The following is a 12,497-nucleotide window of genomic DNA, read 5'->3' on the forward strand; positions in this document are numbered from 1 at the left end:
CCCCTGTGCCATTATATATTGGATGTATGTAACTTGCTTTTGATTTTTTTATGGGGGCTTATGCTGAGAGTTTGCCTTGAATCTCAGAAGAGACTTTGGACTTGGACTTTTGAGTAATGCTGTTAAGACTATATGGACTCTTGGATGAGATGGGCATGAGCTTTGGGAGCCAGGGTCAGAATATTATGGTTTAGATATAAAAGCTCAAGTGTGGGAAAATGCAAGAAAGTTGTGAAATGATGGGGTTATGGAGCTTTAGCTAATTAGTGTGTTAATTCACTGATTAAGGAAAAATTTGATGGCATATGTGAGTAGATGGGGTTTGGCTGGAGGAGATGGGTCACTGGGGGTTTCCTTTTAGAATATATTTTGTCTCTGGTCTCTCTCTGCTTCCTGTTTGCCATGTCCTGAGCCACTTTTCTTCTCCATACTCTTGGGTTGGGTAATTATGTTCTGTCTTATTTCAAGCCAGGAGCCATGAATCCACCTTGGAATTGGTAAACAGAGACCTTGGAAACTGTGAGTGCCAAATAAAATTTTCATTCTCTTAAATTATTCTTATCAGGATTTTTAGACACAGTGGCAAATATTGACTAAACAATAATGTAGTATCTAGAAATAATATAATTGTGGCACTTAGGCCTTTCATGCTAATGTAGTATTCATTGTATAGTATCTAAAATTAATTTAATAACTTCAGTGTGGCCTTTAATATGAGTATTAGATTAATATTACAGTTTCCAAAACTGACTATACTACTCTAAGATACATAATTTAGCAGCTAAAAACTATTATGATAGCTGCCCTGTGGTCTTTAGAATTAATATAATATCAATAATGTGGCCTTAAAATTGAAATAACAGTTTCTTTGTGGCCTTTTAATATTAATAGGACATTCATATTTGGGCATTAAAAACCAATACAACAGTGGAGCTGTGACCTTTATAATTAATATGATATCTATAGTATAGCATCTAAAACTGATAAAGTAGCTGAAATGTGGAATTTAATGTTAAAACTATATCCTAAAACTAATATAATAGCTCCCTTGTGGCCTTTAATACACTATCCATTTTATGGCACCTAAAACTAATAAAATAGCTGCCCTGTGGCCTTTTGTACTAATATGACATCCATATTATACCATCTAAAATTAATATAATGTCTGTTTTGTGGTCTTTTCATACTTATAATAGATCCTTTGTATAGAATCTAAAATTAATACAGTAGCTTCCCTGTGGCATTAAATACTAATGTGACATTCATATTGTAGAATTTAAAAGTGACATAATAACTTCCCTGTGGCCTTTATTATTCTTAAGATACACATAGTATAGCATCAAAACTAATATAATATCAGCCTTGTGGCCTTCAATACTAATATAATATGCATACTATGGCATCAAACTCTAATAAGTACCATGTGGATTTTAATAATTAAATACTATTTATATTATAACATCAAAAATGAATACCATAACTGCCCTGTCTGCTTTAATTCTAATATAATATCCATACTAAAACTGACAAAATGGTTGCCCTGTGCCTTTAATACTAATATAGTATCATAAAATAGCATTTAAAACTAATATATAGCTGCCATATGTCCATTAATATTAATGTTCTATAAATAGTGTGGCCTTTAGGGGATGGGGATATGGCTAGTGGCAGAGCACTTGTTTAGCATGTGTGAGGCACTGGGTTTGATTCTCATCACCACATATAAATAAATAAAATAAAGGCCATTAACAATTAAAGAATTTTTAAAAAGTGTGGCCTCTAAAACCAAGATAATAGCTGCTTTGTGACCTTTTAATACTAATATCCAAAAATTAGCATCTAAAACTATTGCAATAGCTACCTTGGTTTAATAGTAATATTATATTCACCCTATGGACTCTAAAACTAATATAATTACTCTCCTGTAGATTTTAATATTAATTCAATATCTATATTATAGCATATAATACTAGTATAATAGCTGGAAATGCATCTCAGGTACTATTATGATGTCTATAATGTAGCATCTAAAGGTATATAGCAGCATTTAGTACTAGTATGATATTCATAATATAGTTTATAAGCTGGGCATGGTGGTGCACACCATAATCATAACAATTTGAGATGCTGAAACATAGGGTCACAGGTTTGAAGCCAGCCTCAGTGACTTATAGAAGCTCTAAGCAACTTAGCAAGACCCTGTCTCAAAAAAAGGGGTGTGCTGGAGCTGGAGCTCAGTAGCAGAGCCCTTGCATAACATGTGTGAGGCACTGGGTTCTATCCTTAGCAACACATTAAAAATATACAAGTAAAATAAAGGCTTCTTTCCATCTACAGCTATAAAAACATTTTTTAAAAATACAAAAATAAAAAGGGCTCAGTGGTTAAAGCAACCCTGGATTCAATCCCTGGTACCAAGAAATAATAATATTACAGTCTGTAAAACTAATATAACTGCTCTCTGGGGCCTTTAATACTCATGTTATCCATAAAATAGCATCCAAAATAATAGAATAACTTCCCTATGGACTCTATTCTAAAATGTTATCTGTACTCTATCATCTAAAAACAATGTAAGAGTGGTCCTATACCCTTGAATACTAATGTAATAATATCCATATTCTATCATCTTAGAGTGATAAAAGAGCTGCCCTTTGGCCTTTAATACTAACATAATACCCATATTGTAGCATGTAAAACTAATATCATGGCTGCCTTGTGGACCTTAATGCTAATATGATATCAGTACTATAGCATGTAAAACTAAAAGAAAAACTGCCATATGGCCTTGATACTAATATAATGTCAAAAATTAATATAATGAGTGCCCTGTGACCTTTAATATTAATATAATATCAATACTGTGGCCTCTAAAACTAAAATAATAGCTGACCTGTGGCCTTTTAATACTTATACAATATTCATACTATATCATCTAAAACTGATGTAATAGCTTCTCTGTGGCCTTCATAACTAATAGAATATCCATATTTTTTGCATCTAAATTAATACATAGCTATCCTGAAAACTTTAAAATTATTTAATATTCAAATGTTATTATCTAAAACTAATATAATAGTTGTCCTTTAATGCTAATATATCATTCATTTTGTAGAATCAAACCTAATAGGTGCCCTGTGGCTACAATACTAATACAGTAAAACTGATATATTGGCCCTGTGACCTTGAATAATTAGGCAAAATCCATACTATAACCTCCTGAACTAATATAACAGAATTAATATAGTCAAAATGGGCATACTACCAAAAGCATTATACAGATTTAATGCAATTTCTATTAAAATCCCAATGACATTCTTCATAGAAATAGAAAAAGTAATCATGAAGTTCATTTGAAAAAATAAGAGACTCAGAATAGACAAAGCAATTTTAGCAAAAAACGTGAAGCAGGAGGTATCACAATACCAGATCTTAAACTATACTACAGAGCAATAGTAACAAAAACAGCATGGTATTGGCACCAAAATAGACACGTACACCAATGGTACAGAGGAGAAGACACAGAGACAAACCCACACCAAATACAGTAATCTCCTACTATACAAAGGTGCCAAAAACATTCACGGGAGAAAAGATAGACTATTCAACAAATGGTGCTGGCAAAGCTGGAAATCCATATTTAGCAAAATAAAATTGAACCTCACCCTGCCCAATATTGCAATATGTTCCCACTAATCCTAGTGTGTCTAGTGTTTTGAACATGAAGAAATGCTGTATTTTGTCAAATGTTTTCTTAGCATCTATTGAGATGATTATATGATTCTTGCCTTTAAGTCTTTTGATGGGATAGATTATGTATGTTAATTTCCATACATTGAACCAACTTGCACCCTAGGATAAATCCCACTCGATTGTGGTGCACTATCTTTTAAATATGTTTTTGTATGTGATTTGCTAGAATTTTAATGAGAATTTTTACATCAATATTCATCAGGGATATTGTTCTTTCCTTGATGTGCCTTTGTCTGGTTTTGGAATCAGGGTGATACTACCCTCATAGAATGAGTTTGGTAGGGTTCCCTCATTTTCTATTTCATGGGATAATATGAGGAGTATTAATATTAATTTGAAAGTCTTGTAGAACTTGGCTGAGAATCTGTCTGATCCCATGTTTTTCTTTATTGGTAAGCTTTTGAGGCATCTTTTATTTCCTTGCTTGAAATTGATCTGTTTAAATGTGTATATCCTACTGATTCAGTTTGGGTAGATCATATTGCCTCTAGAAATTTGTCAATATCTTCAGAATTTTTTATTTTACTGGAGTATAAATTTTCAAAATAGTTTCTAATTATCTTCTGTATTTCAGTAGTGTCTGTTGTGACATTTCCTTTTCAACACGAATTTTGGTAATTTGAGTTTTCTCTCTCCTTCTTTCCATTAGGGTGGCTAAGGTTTATCAATTTTATTTATTTTTTGAAAGAACCAGCTTTTTGGGGCTGGGGATGTGGCTCAAGCGGTAGCGCGTTCACCTGGCATGCGTGCATCCAGGGTTCGATCCTCAGCACCACATACAAACAAAGATGTTGTGTCCGCCGAGAACTGAAAAATAAATATTAAAAAATTCTCTCTCTCTCTCTCTCTCTCTCTCTCTCTCTCTCTCCCTCTCTCTCTTTAAAAAAACCAGCTTTTTGTTTTTTTTTGTTTTGTCAATTTTTTCAATTGTTTATTTAATTTCAATTTCATTGATTTCAGATCTGATTTTAATTATTTCCTGTCTTCTTCTAATTTTGGTATGATTTCTTCTTCTTTTTCTAGGGTTTTGAGATGTAATGTTAGGTCATTTATTTGTTGACTTTTTATTCTTTTAATGAGTGAGCTCAATGCAATGAACTTTCCTCTTAACACAGCCTTCATAGTGTCCCAGAGATTTTGATATGTTGTTTTGGAGTACTTATTTACCTCTAAGAATATTTTTTATCTCCTCCTTGATGTCTTCTGTTATTCATGTGTCATTCAATAGCATATTGTTTAGTGTCTAGGTGTTGTAGTAGTTTTATTTTTAATTTTATCATTAATTTGTATTTTTAATATTTATTTTTTAATTGTAATTGGGCACAATATCTTTATTTTATTTATTTATTTTTGTGTGGTTCTGAGGATCAAACCCAGGGCCTCCCACATGCTAGGTGAGCACTCTACCACTGGGCCACAACCCCAGCCCTCATTGATTTGTAATTTTATTCCATTATGGTCTGATAGAATGCAGGGTATTATCTCTGTTTGTTTGTATTTATAAGACTTGCTTTGTGGCATAATATATGGTCTATTTTAGAGAAAGATCCATGTGCTGCTGAGAAAAAAGTGTATTTGCTTATTGATGAAGAAGATATACTGTATATGTGTTAAGTCTAAATTATTGGTTGTACTATTGAGTTCTGTTGTTTCATTGTTTAATTTTTGTTTGGAAGATCTGTCTAGTGGTGAGAGAGGTATGTTAAATTCACCCAGCAATTTTGTGTTGTGGTCTGTTTGATTCTTGAAATTGAGAAGGGTTTGTTTGATATAGTGGATGCTCCATTGTTTGGGGCATAGATATTTACAATTGTTATGTCTTAATGATGTATGATTCCATTAAGTAGTATGAAATGACCTTCTATATCCCTTCTGACTAAGTTTGGTTTGAAGATATGAGGGTGGAAACCCCTGCTTGTTTATGTGGTCCATGTGAGTTATATGTTTTTTTTTCCATCCCTTTACCTTCAGTCTGTGGGTATCTTTTCCTATGAGATGAGTGTCTTGAAGATAGCATATTGTTGGGTCTTTTTAAAAAATCCAGTCTGCCAGTTTGTCTTTTAATTGATGAATTTAGGCCATCAACATTCAGGGTTATTATGAAATATGGTTTGCATTCCTGATTATTTTGGCTTATTTTGGTTTTTATCTTGACTTGGTTTCTCCTTTGATTGACTTTTCCTTTAGTGTAGCTCCTCCATTTGCTGATTTTCTTTGTTGTTTTTCATTTCTTCCTCCTGGAATATTTTGCCAAAATATTGTAGTGCCAGATTTTTCATTGTAAATTCTTATAACTTTTGTTAATCATGGAAAGTTTTTATTTCACCATTAAATCGGAAGCTTAGTTATGCAGGATGTAAGATTCTTGGTCAGCATCTATTATCTTTTAGAGCTTGATATATGTGGTTCCAGGACCTCCTAGCTTTGAGGATCTGGGTTGCAAAAATATGCTGAGATTTGAATTGGTTTCCTCCTATAAATATTCTGAGACTTTTATATTGTTGCTTCTAAAATTCTATCCTCATTCTATATGCTAGGCATTTTCATTATACTGTGCCTTGGTGTGGATCTGTTGTAGTTTTGTACACTTGGTGTCCTGTAAGCCTCTTATATTTGATTTTCCAATTCATTCTTCATGTTTGGTAACTTTTCTGATATTATTTCATTGAGGAGATTGTGCATTCTTTTGGTTTGTATCTCTGGGCCTTCCTCTATCCTGATAATTCTTAGATTTGGTCTTTTTATTTTACTCCATAGTTCTTGGATGTTCTCTTCATGGTTTCTTACCATATTCATTATGTGTTCAACTTTATTTTTAAGATTATATATTTTGTCTTCATTGCCTGAGGTTCTGTCTTCCAAGTGATCTAGTCTGTTGCTGATGCTTTCTATTGAATTTATTATTTATTTCCTTCATTTCAGGGATTTCTGTTAGGTTTTTTTCAGAGTCTCTATTTCTTTTTTGAGGTAATCTTTTGCTACCTGTATTTGCTCTCTTATCTCTTTGTTGGAGTGATCAATTGTTGCTTATAATTACTCTCTTATATTGTTCTGTGTTTCACAGATCATTTTAAATATGTACATTCTGAACTCCTTCTCTGAAATTTCATCTACTGTGCTGTCAATCAATTCTATTATTGTAGCATCTTGGTTTGTTTGGGACAATTTCTTCCCTTGTATTTTCATGTTATTCATGTTTCTGCCTCTCTAGCATTGTGGTTCGGAGATATTACAGTTTCTACCCTATAATCTTGTTGTGTCCCTACAAGTTAGACACCTCACCTTTAAGGGGAAGATCAATATTTACATCATCCAATGCAAACAATATGCAACCTTAAACCAAATAACTACTATTTAGACAGTTACAGTTTTGTCACAATAAACAGAAATGATGTGTTTAATCAGTAATCACACTATAAATAGTAGGTTTGCATATGAGTCTATAGTCTCTAATGGTGGACAAGGGTGTGTGTGTAGGATGTGGGGTTTATAAGGGAGGAGGTGAGAATATGGAGGTATTAGATCATAGGAAGAGTGAAAGGAGGGAATCAAGAGAATTTGGCTAGCAGGGATACCTCTGGTGTAACCAGGTCTACAGAAACCTTGGTCATAGTCTTCTAGTCCTGGCTGTTGTCTCTAGTTGGAAGTGGGCTTGGAAGAGCCACATTGGTAGATGGGGGGGGGGCAGCATAGTTGGTCTCCTCTTCTGTGTGTGCATGGTTGCTCTCTTTCAACTTAAATATGTGTGTGTGTGTGTGTGTGTTGTAGATGGACACAATACCTCTATTTTATTTATTTATTTTTATGTGGTACTGAGGATTGAACCCAGTGCTTCACACATGTTAGGAAAGTGCTCTACCACTGAACACCCCAGCACCCCCTTAGTAGTCTTAAATAAAACATCTATACTATAGCATCTAACCTTATAAAATAGCTACCCTGTGGCCTTTAGCACTATTATGATAGCCATATAATATCATCTAAAGTTAGTATAATAGCATTTAATAGTAATCTTATATCTAAATTATATTATTTAAACTAATATAATAACAATACTAATAGGGCACTCATAGTATAGCTTATAAAACTAATATAATAACAACTTGGGGCTTTATTATTAATATACTATGTATACTACAGCATCTCAAAGTATTGAAAGAGTAGCCCTCTTCATTTGATATTAATATTATATCTATACTGTGTTCTGTTAATGGAATATTATAGGTCCTCTGTGGCCTTTCATATTAATATGGTATACGTACTATGGCATTTAAGGCTAATATAATAGCTACCCTATGGCCTTTAATATTAATGAAATATCAATATGTTGACCCCTAACATTGAAATAATAATTTCCCTGTGATCTTTTAATATTATATAATATCCACATTATAGCACTTAAAATGAATATAATACCTGCCCTGTGGCCTTTAATACTAATATGTTATCTGTATTATAACATCTGTTATTCATATAAAAGCAGCCCTCTTACCTTTGTATTGTTATGATATCCATATTATAGCATGTAAACTAATATAATTGCTGTCTTGTGACCATTAATTATTATATTATTTTCATACTATAGCATCTAAATATAATGTAATAGCCCTGTAGATTTTTATACTAATGTAATATCCACTCAGTTGCATCTAAAAGTGGTATAATAGCTGTCATCTGGTCTTTAATACTGATATAATATTCACATTAGAGCATCAAAAACTGATACAGTAGCTTTCCTGTGGCTTTAATACTAATATGACATTTTTGTTGCAGTATCTAAAATTAATATGATAGCTGCTCTGTGGCCTTTGATATTAATATTATACCTATAAATCAGTGTCTCAAACTGATATAATATATGCACTGTGGCCTTTATAGTTAATATGATATCCATAGTAGAGCATTAAAAAATATTAGAATAGCTGCACTGTGGTGTTTAATACTATTATTATGTCTATACTATAGTATTGAAAATGGATATCAAAGCTGCTCTGTGGCCTTTTGTATTAATATGATGACCATTGTATTGCATTTAATATTGACATAATATTTGCCCTGTGTTAAATTTTTTTGGGGAGGGTACTAGGGATTGAACTCAGGGGCACTCCACCACTGAGCCACATCCCCAGCCCTATTTTTGTTTTATTTAGAGACAGGGTCTAACTGAGTTGCTTAGCACCACACTTTTGCTGAAGCTGGCTTTGAGCTCACCTGGCTTTGTGGCTTTTATTTCTAATGTGATATCCATATATAGCATCTAAAACTGATACAAGAGCTGTCCTGTGGCTTTTAATACTAATATAGTGTCCCATACTGTAGCAACTGAAAATAATAAAATAACTACATAGTGTTGTTAAATGCTAATGTGATATTCATAGTGGAGAATATATCACTAATAAAGTATATATTCTTTATATAGCCTTTAATACTATTTTATGTAGCCTTTAATACTATTATTATGTTCATAGTATACCTTCTAAAACTTACTTAATAGCTACACTGCCACTTAATATTACTGCAGCATCCATATTATTGTTCTAAAACTAATAAACTATCTACCCTATGCCCTTTGATATTAATATTTGTACTATAGCATTCAAAACTATCATAATGGCTGCCCTGTGCTGATTAAAATTAATATATTATCCATATTATATATTCTAAAATTAATACAATTGCTATCATGTGGCCTTTAATATTATGATATTCATTCTCTAGCATCTAAAGATAATATAATAGCTATCCTGTGGCCTTTAATATTACTGTGATATCCTACTATAGCATCTAAAACTAAATACTAGCTGTACTTTGGTCTTTAGTTGATGTTAACATTCATCCTGTGGCATCTGATACTAATATATTAGCTGCCCTCTGTTTTTAATATTAATGTAGTGTTCATATTTAGCATCAGAAGTTAGTATAAAAGGTTCATGTGGCCTTTAATACTAATAATATCCATACCATAGCATCTAAAAGTAATAAAATTAGTAAAATATGTGCTCTAGTATCTTTCATATTAATATGATGTCCATACTATACCTAACTGTAACATAATAGCTTCTCTGTAGTCTTTAATAATAATGTGATGTTCATACTATAGCATGTAAAACAAATGAAGTAGCTGCCTTTGGTGTTTAATATTAATAAATTATCTATGTTATAGAATCTAAAACTAATATATATAGCTGCCTGTGGTTTAATATAAATGAACTATTCATACGATAGCATATTAGCTAATTTATATCCTATGGCCTTATGTGATACCCATATTGTAGCATCTACTACAAATATAATAGCTACCATATGGCCTTTAATACTGATATCTACACTATAGTATTAAAAACTATGAGAATACATGCTGGTGGCCATTAATGTTAATGGGATATCTATCTTACTATACATAATATTAATACAATATCTGTCCTTTGCTTTTATACTAATATAATGTCCATAATATAGCATGTTAAACTGACAAAATAGCTGACTTGTTGTTCTTAATGTTATTATGAAATTTATAATATAACATATAAAACTGATATAATAACTGTCCTGTTGCCTTAATGAAATGTAATATCCATACTCAGAATATCTGCTCTGTGGTCTTTAAAAGTAACAAAATATCCTTAGTATAACATCTAAAATTAATACATTCATTGCTGTGTGTCCTGTGATATTACTATAATACCCAGACAGATAAACATAATAACTCCTCTGTGGCTTTTAATATAGAGATAGTATTTATATTATAACATCTACTATTAATAAAATAGCTGCTCTGGCTCTTATACTATCATGATATCCATAATGTATCATCTAAAATTAATATAACAACTGCCTTATGGACTTTAATATTAATATAGTATTCATGAAATATCCAAAACTAATATGAGCTGCCCTGTAGCCTCTTGTAGTAAAATGATGTCCATACTATAGCATCTCAAACTAATATAGTAATGGCACTGTGCTCTTTAATACTAATGTAACATCCACAATATCATCTTAAACTAAAATAATAGGTGTCGTGTTGTCTTTAATATTAATGTAATATTCAAACTTTAGCATCTAAAAATAACAAAAGTGTGCCCTGTTAACTTAATGTAATATTTGTACTATTACATCTTAAACTAATGTAATATATGTCCCGTGGCCTTTAATACTATTATGATACCCATAGCATACAATCAAATACTAGTATAGGGCTGGGGATGTGGCTCAAGCGGTAGCGCGCTCGCCTGGCATGCGTGCGGCCTGGGTTCGATCCTCGGCACCACATACAAACAAAGATGTTGTGTCCGCCAAATACTAAAAAATAAATATTAAAAAATTCTCTCTCTCTCTCCCTCTCACTCTCTCTTTAAAAAAAATACTAGTATAATGGCTGCCCTCTGGCCTTTAATGCTAATGTAATAATCATATTATAGTATCTAAAATAATCTAATATCTGCCCTGTGACCTTTATTATTAATGTAAGATGCATACTATAACATTTAAATTAATATAACACCTGCCTTATGGCCTTTAATAATAATGTAATATCAAAATTAAAGCATGGAAAACTAATGTTAATACTATAATGATATCCATACTATATGTTATGTGACTGTTAATGTAACATTCATAGTGTGTCCTCTAATGCTGTATAATAGCTGATCTTGGCATTCAATATTAATATTATGTCCATACTGTGACTTCTAAAGCAAATATAATAGCTGTCCTGTGCCCTTCCATATTAATATAATATCCATAGTGTAGCATCTAAAAATAATATAATTGCTTCTTGTGGCCTTTAATCCTTATATGACATTCATAGACTAACATCTAAAACTAATATGGTAAAAGCCCTATGGATTTTAATGCTGATATGATATTCATACTAAAACATTGAAATCAGATATAATAGCTACCCTGTGACCTTTAAAATTAATTGTTCATGTAATAGTATTTAAAACTGATAAAATAACTGTATGTGGCCTTTGGAATTAATATTATATCCATAATGTGGCATCTAAATATAATCTGCCTCATGGCTATGATACTAATATGATATCCATTCTAGAGTATATAAAATTAGTATAACGGCCATTTTCTCTCTAATACTAATATGATATCCATCCTTGAATATATAAAAGTGCCATAATAGTTGCCCTGTGGCCTTTAGTACTAATTTTATATCATACTAGTGTTATCGCTGTTGACCGGTGACGAGTTCTTGCTTCCCCAATGTTGAAGAATAACACCAGAGAAGCACACCAAGGCAAGGTCAGAGTAGAAATTAGAAGTTTATTAAAGGACAGCAGAAAAGACTTCTCCCGGAGGAGGAAGGGGACCCAAGAGGTGGAATCCTTGGAAGGGATGTTGTCTCCCCTTTTTATAGTTCTTTCAGTGATGGAATGTAGGTGGGAAGGCCCAAGGGGTGGGACACAGGTGGGCCAAAGAAGTAATCTGGTCAGGAAGGACTTCTGAGTCAGCACCTTTTTGCTGGGGGCTGTTCATTAACATTTCTTTGAGGTGGACTTTGGCCTAGGGCCTTTTTGGGACTTCATTAACATTCCATGAGTTGTCCTGAGTTTCCGGAATTATTGCCAGCATGGCCTCCATTTTAGATTTCACTCAGCAAATCTAACTACACTGACTACCTAACTTTAAATCTGGCTTCATTCCCCCCTCTAATTTGGGAACTCCTTACTGCTCTAAGGAAGGGGGGCGAAGAAGATCTTTCTGGCTTCTTCAGGCTGAAAAGGGAC

At 32.6% G+C, this 12,497-nt stretch overlaps 1 long non-coding RNA gene across 1 annotated transcript in view; it reads left to right on the forward strand.

The window, feature by feature from the left end:
* Nucleotides 1–565: 565 nt before the first annotated feature.
* The window catches only part of LOC125617002, a 17,107-nt gene continuing 5,175 nt past the window's right edge, over nucleotides 566–12,497 (forward strand). Inside the window, exon 1 of the long non-coding RNA XR_007347869.1 lies at nucleotides 566–579. This is a non-coding gene — a long non-coding RNA (uncharacterized LOC125617002). The remainder of the gene's footprint in view (nucleotides 580–12,497) is intronic.

Source organism: Marmota marmota, unplaced genomic scaffold (genome assembly GCF_001458135.2).
Source record: "Marmota marmota marmota unplaced genomic scaffold, marMar, whole genome shotgun sequence".
In the NCBI taxonomy this organism is placed as follows: domain Eukaryota; kingdom Metazoa; phylum Chordata; class Mammalia; order Rodentia; family Sciuridae; genus Marmota; species Marmota marmota.